The sequence below is a fragment of the Heteronotia binoei genome, chromosome 21 (assembly GCF_032191835.1).
Source record: "Heteronotia binoei isolate CCM8104 ecotype False Entrance Well chromosome 21, APGP_CSIRO_Hbin_v1, whole genome shotgun sequence".
NCBI lineage: Eukaryota > Metazoa > Chordata > Lepidosauria > Squamata > Gekkonidae > Heteronotia > Heteronotia binoei.
Window position 1 is genome coordinate 45,203,111 of NC_083243.1, and position 19,657 is coordinate 45,222,767.

Sequence of the window (19,657 nt, forward strand, 5' to 3'; positions counted from 1 at the left end):
AACAAATGGCTTTCCTAAACAATGAAAGCTCTAAACATGCTTTTGTGGGGATCCTCCATAGAAATTGTGGCATATTTAGGGGCAAGCTGCATATAACAATAGACTTCAGACCTCATAAAAAAAAAGTTCAGAATGTCACCATCCATGGAATATGTTTGCCTACTAAGTGGTTATTAGTAGGCAAGTGACACTATCTAAATTTTGCATCCATAAAGCCTTGAAGCTTTGGCAGCTAAATCTGAAGGTTGTATTTTGAAACCAGCTAAAATATATAGAGTCCAATCCTAAAACAAGAGACAATTTGATGAAATGGTAATAGGAATGCCACCAAACATGGCCTGGCAATCAGCAAGAGAGTGCAGTCAAGGGGGTGGGGTGGCTTTGGCCGATAGCATGACATCAGTTCTGTGAAAATCCATGTGGTATTACATCACTCTGGGAATTCCTAAAAAAGCAATTCCTTAGAAGGACTGCCATTATCTCTGGTGTTTCCCCAGAAGTGACAGCATGCCATCCACATGATTACCTCCCCCACCACCACTATCACTCTGAGGAATAGTGGAAAATGAGAGGCAGGGGTGGGGAATCCCCCATGAGGGGTGGTTTTGGCAACCCTGAGTGGTAAACGTCTCCAAATATGATGAGAAAGAAGAAGAAGATATTAGATTGCTATTCCACCCTCCACTCCGAAGAGTCTCAGAGCGGCTCACAATCTCCTTTACCTTCCTCCCCCACAACAGACACCCTGTGAGGTGGGTGGGGCTGGAGAGGGCTCTCACAGCAGCTGCCCTTTCAACGACAACCTCTGCCAGAGCTATGGCTGACCCAAGGCCATCTCAGCAGGTGCAAGTGGAGGAGTGGGGAATCAAACCCGGTTCTCCCAGATAAGAGTCCGCACACTTAACCACTACACCAAACACAAGTTCATAACCTCATTGTGCCACTGAAGCTTGCTGAGTGAACTGGGGCCAGTCTTTCTAACTGACCTCACAGAACTGTTGTCATACAGATAAAATAGAGGAGGAGTGACAATGCTGTAAGCTGCTTTGGGTCTCCATTGGGTAGGAGAGTTTAAATAAATACTTACACCCAGGAACTCATTTGAATATTAGGCCATACTCCCTGACATCACCATGGTTTCACACAAGCTTTTTGGGTAGAAAAAGCCCAACAGAAACTCATTTGGATATTAGGCCATGCCCCCTGACACCAAGCCAGCTGGAACTGCGTTCCTGCTCAAAAAAAGCCCTGCTTACACCCATTTTAGTCTATGGAATTCAATGGCCTTTGAAGGGTGTAGCTTTGTTTGGGATGTCAGAGCCAGGCTTCTATTTTATGTGGGAATATTCCAATCTAAAATTATGGAGAGCAAATGACTCAGGCTGAAGAAAATACTAATAGGGTTGTACTGTAGATCCTGGCTAGTTCTCATTGAAGTTGTTGACCTGTGTCAGGGCTGTTTCACTTAGGGAAACCTCCTGCACTCCCTTTCCCACTGCCACTCAGCAGGGTTGGGGTGGGGGGTGGGGGTGGGGAGAATACTTGACAGCAATGGTTTTACCATATTGTACTATAGAGTTTTGGTGGGTCCTAAAGAGTCATACCAGCAACATAACATCATTTTCAGGTATTCACCAGAAGTGACTCATGGTTTAGGTGCAAATTCATTTTTCTTGGCCCCATCCATAACCCTCCCTCTCCCACTGGTTGCCAGCCAATGCCCGTGGTTGCCTAACATCACTTCTGACTATAGATCTGACTGGTATAAGTTCCTCCATATGGCTAAAGACAAAAACAAACTTTCTCTTCAAAGAAAATTGATATATCAGTGAGAAACTTGTTTAATCTAGCCTTCCTTATGTTCTAGTTTTCTGTTTCTATGGAATTAATTTGTATGGAGAAGCAGTAAAGCAGTGTGAGTCTCCCCACCTGAAGTAATGCAGTCCCAGTTTACCACCTCAGTGGGAGAACTACACCGAAATTTTAGGGGATTTAATTTCATTGTTTTATATTTTGGTACTATTTAATCTTTATAGTTACAGAGTGGGTGGGATGAAAAGGGGGGGGGGGCTTGTTTACAAGCTCCTGGGGTTTTCTATATTGGAAATTTGTTTTATCATTTTATAGGATGCCAAGTGGCCTTTAGGCATGGTTGTCTATAAATGAAATTTATTATTACTATTATTATTATTACTGTTATATTACCCACAATACTGTGTTAAGCCCCTTGGGTCATAAGTAAAATGTACAATTTCAACAGAAAGGAAATCAGTCTTCAGTACTGGTGTTACTAGAATGCAGAAACAACCACAAAACACAACCCCTTGTTCATTTTAAATAATGTGCATTAACAGTTTCCATCAGAGAAACTAACGGTGTCATGCAAATGCTGATGACTTTTGCTACACACAGCGTTGAAGTTCCAAAAAAAAAGGCAAACTAAAATATCTTGTCCAAGATTATCATGTTATTGAGGATCATTTTGCATGTTACATTTTTGTAGAATACCTAATATATTTTATTAGAGTTGCCAACAACTTGGAGAAAACAAAAGTTCTACTCCTTTAACAGATGCTAAATGGGATGTTATTTATCGTGATCTTATTTACCCCTATGCAATGAAAAGCTTCAGCTGTCTATTTCCAACACTTGGAAAGGGGAAGATACTTTTTGTTCAAGTTGTTGTCAACCTTGTGTTTTATATGTATCCATGATACCCTCATGTATATTCAGGTATGAGTCTATATGTGGGTATGGAGTTATGCTAGCCTGTAGGTGACAAATGAAAAAGCTATGAGCAAGTGTATAATTGAAATCTGGAGCAGCCCAAGGTGTTCAGATCCTGGTCATGCATTGATCAATGCATTAGCACTTAATAAGGCTGCAATTCTAAAATACTTTCCTGGAAGTAAGCCCCATTGATAATATAGTTCCATAAGTCACAGCAGGGTTAATGTGATATTCTGTCTCCCAGTTCACACAAAGATGTCCCCACTACTTCTCACAGAAACCCACAACTCTCCATAACTTTCCTGCCTTCAACTATATCCCTCATTTCAGCCATAAGTCATTATTGCCTCCCCAGTTGGAATAATGAGACAGACACAAAATTGGATTAAAGGGCCACTTTATTAACTTAATGGCAAGGGCAAAAACATGGAGACAGGTCAAGCCAGGGGTCCTACCAGACCACCTCCTTGACCTGAAAATGGGCAAGCCCCCAAAGCCCTGGGTATGAGCCAACCCAGCGGCTCAGACACAGCCAGCCCAGCAACATGATCGCCGCTCACCAAAGATCCACCATCCCTAAAGCTGTACAGCCTGGAATGTGGACACTCTCCATGTGATGGGATCCTCAGACTCCCTGGTGCTGACCTTGGGCCATACAGCTTAACAGTCACCCAGGGACGCCTTTCACCAAAAATGGTGCGGTGCAATGGGAACTCACCAATCCCCAAAACATATTCCCAACAACAAACAGCCACTTACAGTGCCAAGCCTATGCTTAGGCCACTGCACCCAAACCGACCCCTAAAATCTGCAACAGCCCTTGCCGCAAGTCGGCCAAAAAGGCCTCATTGCCCTTTGCAGAAAGATGAACCCCGTCCTCCCTATACAAGTCCCCAAGACTCACCTTAATGGAAAGATGAGGCACATAAACACCCAACCCCCTACCAAGGGCTTTACGCAAGCCCCTGTGGGCCTTAATGCAGGCACGCTCCAAACCTGCTGGATCCCAAGCTGCCCGTCACATCCAGCGCGGCAACATAGCCAACCACAGGATAAGGACGCCCGGCCACCTCCTGCCAATCAAAGCAATATCCATCTGGGCCTGAATCGAAAGGGCCTTCCCCTTCAGCAAACCCAAGTCATTCTCACCCAGATGTATCACCAAAATCTGGGGAGGAGGAGCCCTCATGCCTCCAAATAGCAGTGGCAGGAGCCCTGACCACCTCATGCCCCGGCGGCCCTGCCACTCAATGACAGCTCTGTTGCTCAGGCCCAGCTGTGAACCAACCGATGTCTGTTGGGCCTGATGTGCCACCGAAAACACAATACTGTGGCCACATATAAGGATCCTTTTCCTTTCAACGCCAGCCACAGCACCTAGAAGAAAAGAGCCATTAAAACTGTTGAACAGCAAAACAAACTTTAACCCCAACGGTCACACAAGAACCACGGGGGGGGGGGGAGGGGGTATGTGGCCAGCTAACATATATAATTTCCGGCCTCAAGGCCTTTAAATCCGAACATAAGCCCTTGACTTCCAACGGCCTACACGACGAATATCCTCCCTCCCATAACCCATTGCCACCGCCGTAGAAGCGGCTCCAATCCTAAAGAGTGGGTACCGAACCTTATCCTGCCAAGACCTAGCTCCGCCAATGCTCGGCTCATAACGGTCCAAAATTGATACCTGGTCAAGAGTGACACATCTACATGGTGAAAAAGAGGACCCTCCGACCCTCCTCGCAACTCCATGTAGTGTACCAGTGCAGCAACTGGGCATAACTCCTTCTCTGAGCACGGCCCAAGAGTGATTGTACAACCCCGCTGCTTCTGGTCCGTCTTTGACCGATGGACACATAATGTCACATGATCCCCAGATAATTTAACATCCCCCAACCACAGGGCCCTTGCAGAAGCATCATTACGGGAGAGTGCAAGCAGTTCAGACACTCGAAAACCCTCCCAAAAGGCTGGCAATGCGGCTGCATGGAAAAGTGCCTCTTCGTAACCCGAGCCACAAACAAGCGCCCACGTGGCATGAAGCCCCAAGAGTATGGATGGTGAAATGGGTTGTCTATCATCGGCCCGAAGGCCGGTCTCGCGAGACCAACCCTCTAACATTTTTAGGATACGAAAATCCTTAGTTGCATCCAAATGCCCACGCGCCTTACTAAAAAAAAACAACGCGGCCATTTGTCCCCTAATAGATCTTACAGAGAGGCCCCGTTCCTTCTGCAAAACACAAAAGTGCAACAGTTGCTTGACAGGAACTGGCCATACATCTGGTAACCCGGCCCCATCCCTGAAGGCAAAAAACTGGCTAGCTGCTCAGTCATACGACCTTTTGGTGCTGGGCGCTATGGTGAGGTGGATTGCCTGGCTAACTTCGTCCCTCCAATCTGCCACAATTCCTCTGGAATGCACGCGGGAAACAGGTCGGCCTCGGGGGCTAGCTGCCGAAAGTGCTCCATCTGTTGGCGAGACAGAGCATCTGCCACACCATTACAAATGCCAGGAACATGCTTTGCTAAGAACAAAATATTTAACTTCAGACAGTGCAGGCTAAATGCTCTGACCAATCTCATCACCAGGGGGGACTTAGATGTCAAGCTGTTAACAACATGCACTACAGCCATGTTGTCACACCAAAAGTGCACCGTGTGATTAGAGAGAACATCACCCCAAAGGAAAATGGCCACCACAATAGGAAAAAATTCCAAAAAAGTCAAGTTCCAACATAACTCGGAACCCAGCCACTCTTGAGGCCATCGTTTGGCACACCAGTGTCCATGGAAATAAACCCCAAAACCTGTGGTACCAGTAGCGTCAGAAACAATCTGAAGCTCCACTTCTAACTGCATATCCCCTCTCCAAAAGGAAATGCCATTGAACTCTTCCAAAAATGTCTCCCAAACACTAAGGTCATTGCGCATCTCCCTAGTGACTCGTGTGAAATGATGCGGCAAACGAAGGGCAACCATTCCAAGACAAAACTGCCTTAAAAAGGCCCTTCTGGGAGCAACCACTTTACATGCAAAGTTCAAATGACCTACCAACTGCTGCAACTCCAGGAGAGTGACCTTGCGCTTACACCGTACAGACCTGATCCATGCCAGGAGGCTCACTCACTTATCCTCGAGCAGCCTGGAAAACTGGCGCACGGTATCGAGTTCAATACCAAGAAAGGTCAGAACCGTAGAAGGGCCCTCCATTTTTTCACAAGCCAGTGGTACTTTACCGAACAAAGCTCAGCTGGTATTGAATCATTCACTGATTGTCCCCTGGGATAAGACAGGTGATGAATTAACCGGAATTCATCAGCCGCTTTGTTAGGCACTACCCCCAATGGGGAAATCCGCAAATTTGGAACCGGCGGGGTAGCAAAAGGGCCTAACACTTGGCCTTCAGCATACTCCTTCTTAATCTTTGCCCTCACAATGTGCTCTAAACCCTTCACTGAATGCAAATTTGAACAAGAAAATGGGGTCCATGGACCCTGATAAGGAATTCTAAACCCGTGAACAAACCCCTCCAAAAGGTAACATGCTTTGTCCAAACGTGGATAATCCTGTAGCAAATCGTTAAGAACCCTCAACTGAATGGGGCTGGGGCCCTTTTGCAGCATGCTGCCCTGGCCTGGCACCCAGCCACTTATTAGCACCCCTTGGTTTTGACCTGTTGCAGGTCGTGAACTCATGCGGCCCCCCACAAAGCGGGCACTCGTGCTTATACCTACACGCCTTCCTGGCACACACGCCTTGGGAGGTAAACTCCCAGCAAAGCAGCCGTGGCTGAACCGACTGCCCCGCGGTTGCGAGGGAGCCAGAAAGAGTCACTGTCTTCTGAACAAGGTGGCCGCTATCAGATCGCTCCCCGGCATTTGGTTTTGCAGGAGCCATAAGCTGTAGCCAAAGCTGCTGGTTAATCTGGTCCCATGGGAGGCCAGGATTAACCACTGCCCGCATGCGGAATTGCTTGTCATACTGAAGCCACGCCCCTCCAGTAAAGTCGTTATACGCCTGATATATAATATCGCAATACTGGAAAAGGGGGGCAGCCCGCCAAGGCTGGGCCCTGGCTATGACCTCCGCATAAATAAGGAAACCTGGTAACCAATTCGACCATGTTCTATCCACCTTCCTCCACTTCAGCTTCTCCTTGTCTTTTTCGTCAAGTTCGTCTTTTGACTTCTTTTCCAATTCCCTATATAAAAGGCTAAACACATCTACATATTCACGTTTTAAAATCTTTTCCCTGGTGGCAGCAGTAAGATGATCGCCTAGAGGCATAGCTGGGTCTCCAAACGGCAAAGCATGAAAATCCACCAAGCTATAAGGGACTAGTAGGTGAGATGGAAACCCCCAAAACCCACTCTGTTGTGGGGGCCATGATGATGACGTGGAAGGGGTCCATTGCCAGCCTCATGGTAACCCCCCCCCCCGCTGTTGCATGCCCGCCTGGCCCTGAGGCACTAACCTGACCTCCTGCCATAGGAACTGCATACTACGGCGCCCAAGCATCCTCCATTGTAGACGTAGTGGCCAAACTACCTACTTGTGGGGGGCAGCGTGCCTAAAACTGCATGCCACACTACTGGCGGCCCCGCTCCCAAATAGGGTGCCCCTAACACCTGGGACCCCTCAGCCGTCCCCGAACCTGATGCCATATTGGGACCCCAAGGGCCCCATGGCCATACCACACCCAGCTGCTGAGCTGCTAACACCACCACCACTGCATCAGGCTCCTCCCTCAGCTCCTCCTCCAGCAGCACCACCTCCCGTGCCCTGCCACTGCTTCCTTTGGCACCCTGCAAAACAGAAAGACGAGCGAGCACCTCCTTTTGAAAGGATATGGTGGCCACTCTCCCAGAACCCATGAGCCCCCGACCCCTTTTGCCTACTCCAAAGCAGCCAGCTGCTCCATGATAGCCTGCCTGGTCCTCACATCCTCACTATCCTCAGGCAGGGGCTGGTCAGGGGGAGGCCTCTTAGGTGGCCACTTAGCAGGTTGTTTCCCCTTTTTGTTACCTTGACCCTTCTTTGCCCCCATGCCCAAAGCTACTGGCCTACACAAGCCTGACACTAACTATGCCCTGTGTGCTTAAAAAGAACAAGGGAAGGGGGAAGTGGAGGGGGGGGGTCCCAAACCCCTACTTAACAGGCAAGACCCCCTTTATCACCCCCCAATAGGGGCAGCCACCAACTACAGGGCACCAACAATGCCCAGTATCCTCCCCCAGGGCCGACAACCAAACCGTCCTGCACTTTAGCAGCGCTAATGCCCTCATATGAGGCCCCACGGGACTCCAATCCCCAGGGCCGTGCCACGCAGCCAAAGGACGAGCTATCCCAATGTGGCGCGTCGAACGCCGACACAGCCGCACACTCCAACCCGTCTTCTCCTCAATGAGCCCTGGCCCTGACGCCACACCGCTCCGGCCAAAGCAGACGCAGCTCTGCTCCCTGACCAAGAGCGATTTGAAACTGCATGATCGGGGGGTGGGGCCGGCCTTTTAAGGCCGCGCCTCACCCCCCGCCTGGAAGTTAAGCTATTCCACTGCCTCAATCCTGCCAGAGAGGCAATGGAAAGCCCCCAGCCTCAACGGACGATGGTCCGCTCGGCTGGGAAGGGGCCGAATTCCTGAAAATGTCAGTGTTAAATGTGCATTTAATACTAATGCTTTTTAACCTCCTCACCAGTGTTCCCTCTAAGCTGAGTTAGCATGAGCTAGCTCACAGATTTTTAGCTTCCAGCTCACACATTTTTTTCTTAGCTCAGGAAGGATGACCCCAGAGCACAATAATTTATACAGTAGCTCACAACTTTAATGCCAGTAGCTCACAAAGTAGAATTTTTGCTCACAAGACTCTGCATCTCAGAGGGAACATTGCTTTCCACCATGAGCAGAAAGCAAAAGCGTAAAGAAAGGGAAGACCATGAGAGTTGGCCAGAAACAGTTTGGAACTGTGGAGATTCTTTTCAGCTGCTAACAGACAGCTGACTCAGGGTGGCATCAAGCTGACCTGGAAGAGAGCCAGATGGAAAAGGAGTACCTGGGAGTGTCCTAACAGCCCACAGAAGAGGGACAGGCTGTGGGCACCCCAGGGAGCATCTGGAGTGCTCAAGCACCCTGTCAATGGCTCCCTGGGCACTCACTGGGTGCTTCCCAGCTGTCCAAACAGCTGGAGAGGTGCCTTAGAAGCACCCCAGTGAAAAGGCACTACTTTAAAAGCCGGTTCCCAGTAAGTCGGGGATGGCTTGGAGGCAGGGCGGGGGTGGGAGGCAGATGTGCACATGTAGAAGTGCTTTTTAGATCCACCTGACATCCCTGGGGCAGCTTTAACCGCCCATCTTTAAGCAGCCTTCCAGGCTGAAGAGCAGTTCTAGGCTTTTTCATCATTTCATGGAATCTTAAAGATTATGCCTTTTGGTAATCACTTAGCTTGCTCTCTACTAAAATATTTAAGCTGATTATGTACTCTGGGCATGTGCGGAAGCTACATTTACATTGTAAGTCAATTATTTGGAACTCTTGGGGAAAAAAATGACCAGTATTCTCTGATGATACTTGCAATTACTGATAGAACTCTAAGTCAAACTCAGGGAGTTCACCCATTACTAATTGCTGCTGATGGAACAATGTAAGTGTGATCTCAGAAGCAGCTGCCAGGCAGAGTTAGCAACAATTGTGTGTGTGTGTGTGTGGGTGGGGGGGGTGTATCCCTTTAAGAGAGGTTTAGTGGGATGTTATTTATCAGCTGATGTTGTTTACCTCCATACCTCCATTTCAACTGCCCTATTTCCATATAGTAAGCCTCTGTTAAATAAGTAAGACTTTTCTTTTTCCAGTTCGTTGGCAACCCTACCAAGCGAATGTATTTATGCAGACTGGCCTTTCTTCCTGCAGTCATATAGGGAGGAACTGAACAGAGCAAGATTCAGCTTGGAAAACATCTCTTACATAAGACGGTGTAACATAGTAGTCATATTATGGAGCCTCCAATGTGAATTTTGCCCAGCTATGAATTCACTGAGGGGCTTACAGAAAGCCCCTCTCTCTCTTGGTGTCTCTTCTTTAGAACAAAGCCATTTTTCAATAAGGTTTATTTTGTAATAGTGATACACTGCTTAGTTAGGAAACCAGAAGGGAAACCTGAGAAGTCTGAAGACCGTTCTGTCTTTGGCAGAGACCATAGCAGTCTCTAGGAGCAATTAGACACAGGCATAGAACCAAAAGAACAGGAACACTGAGGTTAAAAAAAAATCAAGGGCATGGAATGGGTAATAAATTGCCCTGAGGATAAGGGTCTATGAAAGGATGTCCCTGAGAATTAAGAGCTTTTGAGATGCAAGCTATTTCTGGTGACCAGGATTGCCCTACAGAGCAAAAATGATGAAAACTACTTTAGCTGGGAGGAAGAATGTTGGAAAATGCCCATTAAAATGCTCTCACATTGGTTTCCAAGCAATCACTGGTAATCGGGGAAAGAATAGAAATGGAGGAAATACAAGTGGAAGAAAGGGATTGCTGTCTAATTTGCCTGCTAGTTCCTCCGCTAGCGCCTTGAGTCTAGACTGACAGGCGGAGAGAAGTCTGTAGGGGTTACACTTGGCCAGCCCTTTCCACATTATAGAGGTTGAAAGTGAGACATCTGTAAAAAGGAAGTGAAGAGGAAGCACAGCACCTCAGCAAAACAAAAAGAATGCACAGAAAGGCCAAGGGGACTCGATTAGACTACTCAGGCTGGTGAACTTTGGCCTGAAGACTGTACATGTTAGAAGCCTGCCATGGTGATTTCCTGCCTTGCATTGTTTGATTAACCCCAAAGCAGTTGGTGTGGCACTGCTGTCAGGAAAAGCCTCATCCAGCTTATTGTTTGGGATGGTTGGTGAGTAACTATTAATGATACAAAATTAGAAGGCTTCCTACCAGGGCCATCAGTTTGCCCCCAAGGGCATTAGTGAATTGGAAAGGCATGCTGATATTTATCTTCCCATTTAGATGTTCAGTCCTGAAGATTCCATTGCACATATATTCTGCTTGTGTCAATAAATGGAAATCATAGAGGAAATATGTTTTTTAAACAAAAAACCCCCCAAGAATTAGGGTATGCTTTATTGAATGGGAATTTGCTGTGAGGTTTTCATTGTCAATGAAAATAACAGGGTTTTTTAAGTGACAGTCATCTAATGTCTTCACAGAAAAATAACTATAGTGTGAGGACCTTGTATAAACTAAAAAAGGAAAATAAAAGATTCATAGACTTTATTCTGTAATTTTGTAAACCACTATACTATTTTGTAAATCACTATAATTAGAGTATTTTGTATTTGTCATATGGGAAAGTGTGAAATGCTATTGACATATGCATGAAAAAAGTACCATACTACAAAAAAAAAAAAATCAGATGTACCCTTGGCTATTCCCTTAAATAATGAGTTAAATTGCCTATAATTGGAGAGCCAGTTTGGTGTAGTGGTTAAGTGTGCAGACTCTTATCTGGGAGAACTGGGTTTGATTCCCCACTCCTCTACTTGCACCTGCTAGCATGGCCTTGGGCATGCCCTTGAAAGGGCAGCTGCTGTGAGAGTCCTCTCCAGCCCCACCCACCGCACAGGGTGTCTGTTGTGGGGAAGGAAGGTAAAGGAGATTGTGAGCCACTCTGAGACTCTTCGGAGTGGAGGGCAGGATATAAATCCAATATCTTCTTTTTCCAATATCTTCTATAACAAAATAGATATAAATCCACACACACCATGTTTTAATATAGGAGCATATTGAAAAGGACAAGTTTATTGGGGTGGATTCAGCTCAAGCAAAGTTTGCAGATCTTACACACTTTCATTTTCCTCCAAACAACAATCTCTGCCCCTGGGAAAGTTTATTCCTGGGGTCATGGACCCATGTGGACTGATAGCCATGTAGGTCAGGAGGCTCAGTGTAGAGGGAGAAAAGATGGTTCTGCTCTCTTCCCTCTTCTCACTGCAGCTGCCTGATCCACCTGGCTATTTGTTCATGTGGTCCTTCTCATGACCTAGAAATGAACTTTCCCAGAGTCAGAAATGACTGTTGAGGTGTGGGAAAAGCAGCAAAGATCTGTGTCTCTCAGCACCTTCCACTGATGCATCACTGGATCTGATGCACAGTGTTTGTATTATCAAATAATGGTGAAAAACATCAGAACTAGTGGCACATGTGGACAGAGGCCCAAGATTTCAATATCTTCATTTACTTATCTTGCATGAAGCATATCCTGGAACAAACAGTGCTTACTTAGGGCTTTTTCACACAGCCTATGTATTCCGGTATGGAAGCTGGTCAGTTACTGAACAGTAACGGGTTTCTGCTGGCATTTCAGACAGATCCGATTAAGTAACTGGCTGCTACCGGAATACTCTCACCTTTTCACACACTCCCGCGGCTGTCCCGGTAGTGAGGCGTGCCTGAGCCATTACAAACAAAGAGCAGCTTCTTCCACTTTTCAACCCCTCCTTCCGGGTTGAAATCGCTATGGGGTGCTGTGTGAAATGTCCAGTATCTAACCCGGGAGCAGTTTTCGCGCCCTTTTTCGCCCACCGGCGCGCACGATCTCTGGCTTTTTTTTGGGGGGGGGGGGAACGTCGGGCTAAGATTGCTATAGCGCTATAGCGACATATCACAACAGCATCACCATAGGGATGCCTGGGCTCCATTAAGATACCAGATATCGCCACCGCTGAAACCTGGTAACTTATCTCAATAGAGCCTAGCCATCTCTATGGTGTTGCTGTTGTGATACGTCGCTATAGCGCTATAGCGATCTTAGCTCGACGTTCCCCCCCCCCCAAAAAAAGCCAGAGATCGCGAGCCGGCAGGCAAAAACGGCTGGCGCTGGTGGAAGCGAGATAAGAGCGGAACAGTGTGAAATGGCTCGCTTCAGTCACGGAACCCTACCGGAAAAAAAAACATGTGTCTGAAAACTCCCATCCCTGTCTCGGATTACTGCAAGCGGCACAATACCGACTCCCTTCCGGTTTCCACTGGTAAGTATGAAAAGGGCCTTAGTCTCTTGAGTTAATACATCAGCTAACTTTGCACTAACAAGGGATGGGCAAGAACCAGGGGAAATGGTGGTTTGTTTCATTACATGAGTCATTAGATGCATGACCTGGTTTCTGCTTTGTTGATTAATTTGTTTTGGGAGGTGTAAACCTCACCGGGAGTCTTCAGCAAGCTCTCCTCCACCCACCCTCCAAGTTTGGTGAAAATTGGAAATGGAATGTCTGAGTTATGGACCCCCAAAGCAGGTGCCCCCAGGAAAGTTCAGCTTCAGCTCGCACAGCAACTCTTCATGCTGCAGAATGGGAGCTCCACGATTGGCTCCCAGAGCTGCCAATCATGCTGTTATGGTTGTTTCTAGGGTTCCCAGAAGTCTACCTCCAGCATTGCTTGGAATTGATTGAAACAGCACCAGGCTGCGAAAACAAACTGTAAAAACAAACAAAATGAAGTGCCAAGGTCTAGACTGATTCAGAATGAACCACAAATCAATCTGATTCATGCATGAATTGCGATTCATGGTTCGGTTTGTGCCCATGCCTAGCACTAACCAAACAACTAGATCAAACAAAAAGAACTATAATTTTATTGGACTTTATATAATTATTACCTGCCCCCCCCCTTGCAACTTCTATAATACCAATATCAGACTCACTATTGTTGTTGTTGTTCAGTTGCACAGTCGAGTCTGATGCTTTGTGATTCCATGGACAAAGTCATGCCAGGCCCTCCTGTCTTCCACCATCCTCCAAAGTCTGTTCAAATTCGTGTTTGTTACAACAGTAACACTGTCCAGCCATCTCATCTTTTGCCATTCCCTTCTTCTTTTGCCTTCTGTCTTTCCTTTTTTTCCTTCCTTCTGTCTTTCCGAACATCAGGATCTTCTCCAGTAAGTGCTCCCTTCTCATTTGGTGGCCAAAGTATTTGAGCTTCAGCTTTCGCATCTGACTTTCCAGGGAACAGTGGGTTGATTTCCCTTAGGACTGACTGATTTGATCTTCTTGCAGTCCAAGGGACTCTCAAGATTATTCTCCAGCACCACATCTCAAAAGTATCTATTCTTCTGTGCTCGGCCTTCCTTATGGTCCAGCTCTCACAGCCATACATTACTATTCATTATTATCAGTCTATAAACTGAGAACTTTCCTTTGTCATCTGTAATACTGGAGGTAACCTAATGCTAAGAACTAATCAGGGAATGAACAAAATAAGTGAATTGCTTGGAACAAAATGCCAGACCTTCAAAAATGGATACTTGTCCCCTATTACACTTTGCAGATGCTGTTCTTGAAAATTATAGTGACCAGTTTGGGAGACATGCCTAAATATTGCTTTCTGTTCCTACAGAAGATTTATAAAAAAAAGTTGGACATCATATGAATAATGATAAAGGATACCAAAGAAGATGGATATGATGGAATATGTTTGAGCCAATTTATATGTTTATAATCATTACCATATATAGGATTTGTACTTGACCTGGATTTCTCACTGTAAGATTTGTTATTCTATCCATCACAACCTTTTCTCTCCCCCCGCCCCCACAAATCACTTATTACTCATGATGGTGGGGTTTTTGTTGTTGTCCCAGATAAAATTATTTAAAAGAACTTCCTATGTGTGAATTTACTTTATCTGATGGCAGCAGTTTCTGAAATTTATTGCTTTTTGGGGCAGGAGAATCATTTCAGTATCTTCTATTCTAACCAATCTTGAAAAGTTATGTGAATTCCAAGAATAAATTTCTCTTTAATCTGACAGAAAGAGCTTGACTATCCTTATCAAATAAGATTAGCTGTCCAAGATGAATGCCTAAGTCTTTTCAAGGCATTAGCATGGGTTAACCAGCTTATAGAGAGCCAAAACTGATAAGAGTAATTTCTCAGTTGTCTAAAGTCCTGGCAACAGACAGAGCCAAAGGCTATTTCCTCATGTTCAGATTTTTCTTGACAAAAACATACCTTCCTTATGGATCTACTGCTGAAAATGAAAAGGTAATGTCTTGACCAGGTTGAGGCAGAGAAGGGTTCACTGTTGAACTGGAGATAATTTGCCCAGGGAAATTTTATGATACCTTTTTCTAAGTAGATCACAACAATGAGTTTGGGGTCTAGCATCCTTCTTGCCATCTTTGAGGACATGAGTGAGTTTGGGTGCTAGCATCTTTATCACCATCCCCTAGAACTTTACATATGCTCTCTACCTCTGAAGTGACTGATTGAACACCTGGTAGCTTTGGTTAGTATTGTTGATTCATTTGTGAGTTAATATTGGGACTTTTTTTCCTGGAGGGGGGGGTGGAGAAATGGTGGAATGGAGTTCTGAAACCTCTTTGTGGAAACAAAATTCTAAAAAAAGAAAAGAAAAGTTTAAAAGTTCATGAGGGGCATCTGTGTGTTTCTCCTTCATTTCCCTCTTGAGAATTCTGGCACCTTTTTTTCCAGAAAAGAAAAAAAAGCCCTAGTTAATATGGTGTGGAGTTTTTTAATGCTTTTACTTGCTGTTGCTAGTATAGTGTGCCATTGTGCTTTAAGAGATCAATTTGATTAGTACATATAATGTGGAATGTGTTTCTATTCTAGAAGAACAGAAAAGAACTTGCAGTGCTGTCTTTCACCAAGCACATGCGTATGGGCAAACAGGCTGCCAGTTCAAACTGATAGGCAACCATTAACATCAGTAAGGACAACTCAGACAAACACCATAGGGTAGGTGAGTTCAATAAACTAGGAGGCACTGATCATGTTGATCACAGCTCTTTCTTTGTGATTACAGCATGGTACTGAAATAAGACTGCTTCACTGGGCCAATGGGGACAACTTATATACAAGTCAAGTTCCCACACTAAGATGCCATTGGATCATTTGAACCAGCAGGAGGCTTGCAATTGCTCTGGGGAAATGAGGATTTGTATCCTGCTTCCCATTGTCTCTATCCCCAAGCTCAGTCCTAAAGGCTCCAATGAGCCAGGCAGGAACTAGCAAACGCCATAGCCATGCATGGATACACATACATAACAGTAGGACTTTGTTGAAACACAGTCATTTATTGGTGACTGATTTATATGATTTGTGAGTGATCTAATTGTCTAGTCTAACAAATGCCCATTGTGTGGTGCAGTTCCACAGCAAGGATGGTGGAGTGGCAGAAATCAATCTCTTTTTCTGAGAGTTCCATCTCCTCCTGAGAGTTCCACCTCCTTGTCCATTGAATAGTATGTGCAGCTGCATAACAATCCCTGGATGAGCTCCACCACCTATTTTTCTACAAAATGACCCCTGAGTACGGAATACCATCGTGTAGTATGGTTAGCATGGAAAACTACTGTGAAACAACCTGTTGAACACCCATGCACAAATCAACAAGCTAGCAAACTGATCATTAAAAAAGAAAAAAAAAAGGGGGGGGGTCTCTGTTTGCAACTGGCAAATAGCTCACAAGCTGAATTGGTGAGTGTTTGTGCATCCCTTATTAGTGTTGCTAAACAAGTGGTCTTCACCAAATGAACAAGAGAAAATCATATGAGTCTCCAGTTCTCTTTCAGTATTACCCTCTCCACCCCCCAGGAAGTTTTTGAAGCAAGTTAAAAATTGAAGGGTATATTTTATTAATGGACCAACTAGATTCTGATCATTGTTATTTATTTTTATGCACATTAATAGTGTTGTCTCTGCCTTGGCTCACTTCCAAGTTGATATGTATAATGCAAACCTCATGGTGACAGAAGATTTGAGATTTATAACTACAGGCAAGCAAATCCCTTGAATCATTTTCCTTCCGGATAAGACATATCATGTGTATTTTTCTACATCATGACAAGATTTCTGCTTTATCTGCCATTTGTGCAGTATAATCTGTTGATTATTCAATCAGCCCATTTGGATTGTCTGTAATTTAATATATTTTCAGCAGGTTAAGCAAAAATGATCTTTTAATTGTAATGGATGATTCCAAATGAACTTTCTCATAGTGTGTGTGTGAGGGGGATATTTAAATACAAATTATAATGAAATCTTATATTGCAAGCATGCTTTTTCTTCCCTCAGGATTCCAAAGTAAGATACAACTTAGTAAACAGACAATTAGCTAACTTCTAATGTATTACTTATAGTCCTCTGTTCCCCCATCCCATATTACAGCATCGTGGGAACCATTCATTTTTGAAATCATTCTTTGTAAGGATTTTGTTTACAAAATTGCTCTTTGGCTCCTTTTACAGGGGAAAAAAAAATCTTGTCTACAAATTTAAAAAAAAAATGGAAAAAAACAACTCTTTACTGTCAGAATCCCAGTTCTCTTAGTAAACATATACCATAACATGAAGAAAAGGAAGAACTTAGGGTCTTTATACCCAGAGGGTTAAGAAAAGGGGAAGAAATTGCTCATATCCAGGGTTTTGTTTTTGTTTTTTTGTAGCAGTACCTCCTTTGCATATTATTAGGCTACACTCCCCTGATGTAGCCAGTCCTCCTAGTGCTTACAGTAGGCCCTGTAAGAAGAGCCCTGTAAGCTCTTGGAGGATTGGCTACATCAGGGGGGTGTAGCCTAATATGCAAAGGAGTTCCTGCTACAAAAAAGTCCTGCTCAAGATCTTGCCTACTACTGGCCAGCAGTAGTCTTGGGAAACCTCAAAAGCAATCAAGCCAATATGGTCAGTTGTAGGGTTGCCAAGTCCAACCCCAGAAATATCTGGGGACTTTGGGGGTGGAGCCAGGAGACTTCGGGGGTGGAGCCAGGAGACACTGGGGTGGAGCCAGGGGGGAGGGGGGAAACAGCGCCGGGGAGCGTGGCGAGCCGCCCCGCAGCTGCCGCCCCTTCTCCACTGGCCGTGGCTGCTCCTCCAAGATGGGCTCAGCCTGAGCCCATCTCAGAGGAGCAGCCACGGTGAGTGGAGAAGAGGCGGCAGCGGCGCGGCGGCCTCTTCTCCGCTCGCTGTGGCTGCTCCTCCGAGATGGGCTCAGGCTGAGCCCATCTCGGAGGAGCAGCCACGGCGAGCAGAGAAGAGGCAGCAGCGGCGTGGCGGCCTTGCCTGCTCCGCCTCTGGGGTGAAAGCGGAGGGGGGGTGGAGGAGGGCCGGGGGCGTGGCGAGCCGCAAGTCTGGGTCCTAGAAGGGCCCAGATTCGCGGCTCGCCATGTTCCTGGCCTGCCTTGCCCTCCCCTTCTCTGATTTTGCCTGCGCTGCTCTTGGCTGCTCCTCCGAGATGGGCTCAGCCTGGGCCCATCTCAGAAGAGCAGCTGTGGTGGGCGGGGAGGGGGCGGCACGGCGCGGCGGCCTCGCCCGCTCCAGGATCGGGCGGCTCGCCATGCTCCCTGGTGCCGTTTCCCCCCTCCCCCCGCTTCCGTTTTTTTGGGGAGCAGGGGAAGAGGGTGGAAATCCTGGGGTCCACCGCTAGGGCGGGAGGGTTGGGAAGCCTAGTCAGTTGCAAAATATAGCCCCTGGAGGATATTGGGGATGAGGGACAAAACCAGGCCTCATTTTGGATAGGAGCTCACAGCATCGGAGCTTCAGAATCTCTAAATCAGGGGTGTCGAACATGTAGCCTGGGGGCTGAATCAGGCCCCCAGAGGGTTTCTTATCAGGCTTCCAAGCAACAGGCTGCAGGGCCGGCGTGTGGAAGTAGAAGAGGTAGGCAGCCACCTAGGGTACCATCTCACCACAGGGGCAGGCACACCCTCCCTGCTTGTGCTAACCCTGATACTCCACACCATTCTTTCTCAGCTCCGATCACTCAGAGCCAAGAAAGAATGATGCGGCCCCTGTCCCGTTCCCTCCGAAGCCAGGGAAGGCTGGGCAGGCGGAGGGCCGAGTGTTCTTTCTCAACTCTGATCTCTCAGAGCCATGAAAGAATGACACAGCCCCTGCCCAGCTCCCTCCAAAGCTGGGGAGGTCTGGGCAGGGAGCACACTGAGCATTTTTTTCCTTGGCTCTGAGTGATCAGAGCCGAAAAAAGAACCCTTGTGAAAAGCATGCTGTCACAATTATGTCACTTCCAGGCGACATCATCGCTCTGTGTGCACTTCACACACAAGAATAGAGTCTGCGAAGGAGGGGCAGCACCACGGGGTTCTGCCTGGGATGGCAGAACCCCTAGCACCAGGGCTGACTGGCTGTCATGTCCTTCCTTCTCCCACTCCCTTGCTTCCTTCTGCATCACAGCTTGCTTTGCAAGGCTTGCTCAATCACACAGAACTACAGAGCAAAACCTCTGTTTTCTCCATTGGCTGAGGCTCCTCCCTTGGGGAGGAAGAGGCAGGAGGCAGAGCTTGTTTTTCCTAGCTCTCTCAATCACATAGCAGAGCTACTGAGCCAAGCTTCTCTTCCTCCTATTGGCTGAGGCTTCTCCCCCATCAGTCCCCTGAGGAAGGAAGGAAAAAGCCAGAGTTTCCTTTGCTCTGTTCCTTAGATCCACAGAAGAAATACAAAGAAAGCACCTTTAAAACCAATGCTAACATTTTAAGCATATTTTAAGTAAAAAAAAATATTTGTGTTTGTGTCCTTTATAAAGTTTATATTTCTGCTACCTAAACTTAAATAGGTACACACATGGCCTGGCCTCACATGGTCCGGTCCTACATAGCCCAGCCCAACCCAACATGGCCCAGCCCAACAAAGTCTCATTTATATCAGATCTGGCCCTCATAACAAATTAGTTTGACACCCCTGCTCTAAATTTATTGTGCTCTTTCTTTCTTAGCCCCCCTCCATGCAAATACTTGAGTCTGAGCTCCATTGTTCAAACCCCCTGTGAGAATTTGCTGAACTCTAATATTTGACAAACTTCCTAATGTCCCCTCCACACACAAAAATGGGAAAATAACCAAAAACATTTAAAGCAGACAGATGGAAATCTTCATCATGCCACTGTGGCCACATAGGAGAAAGTAATT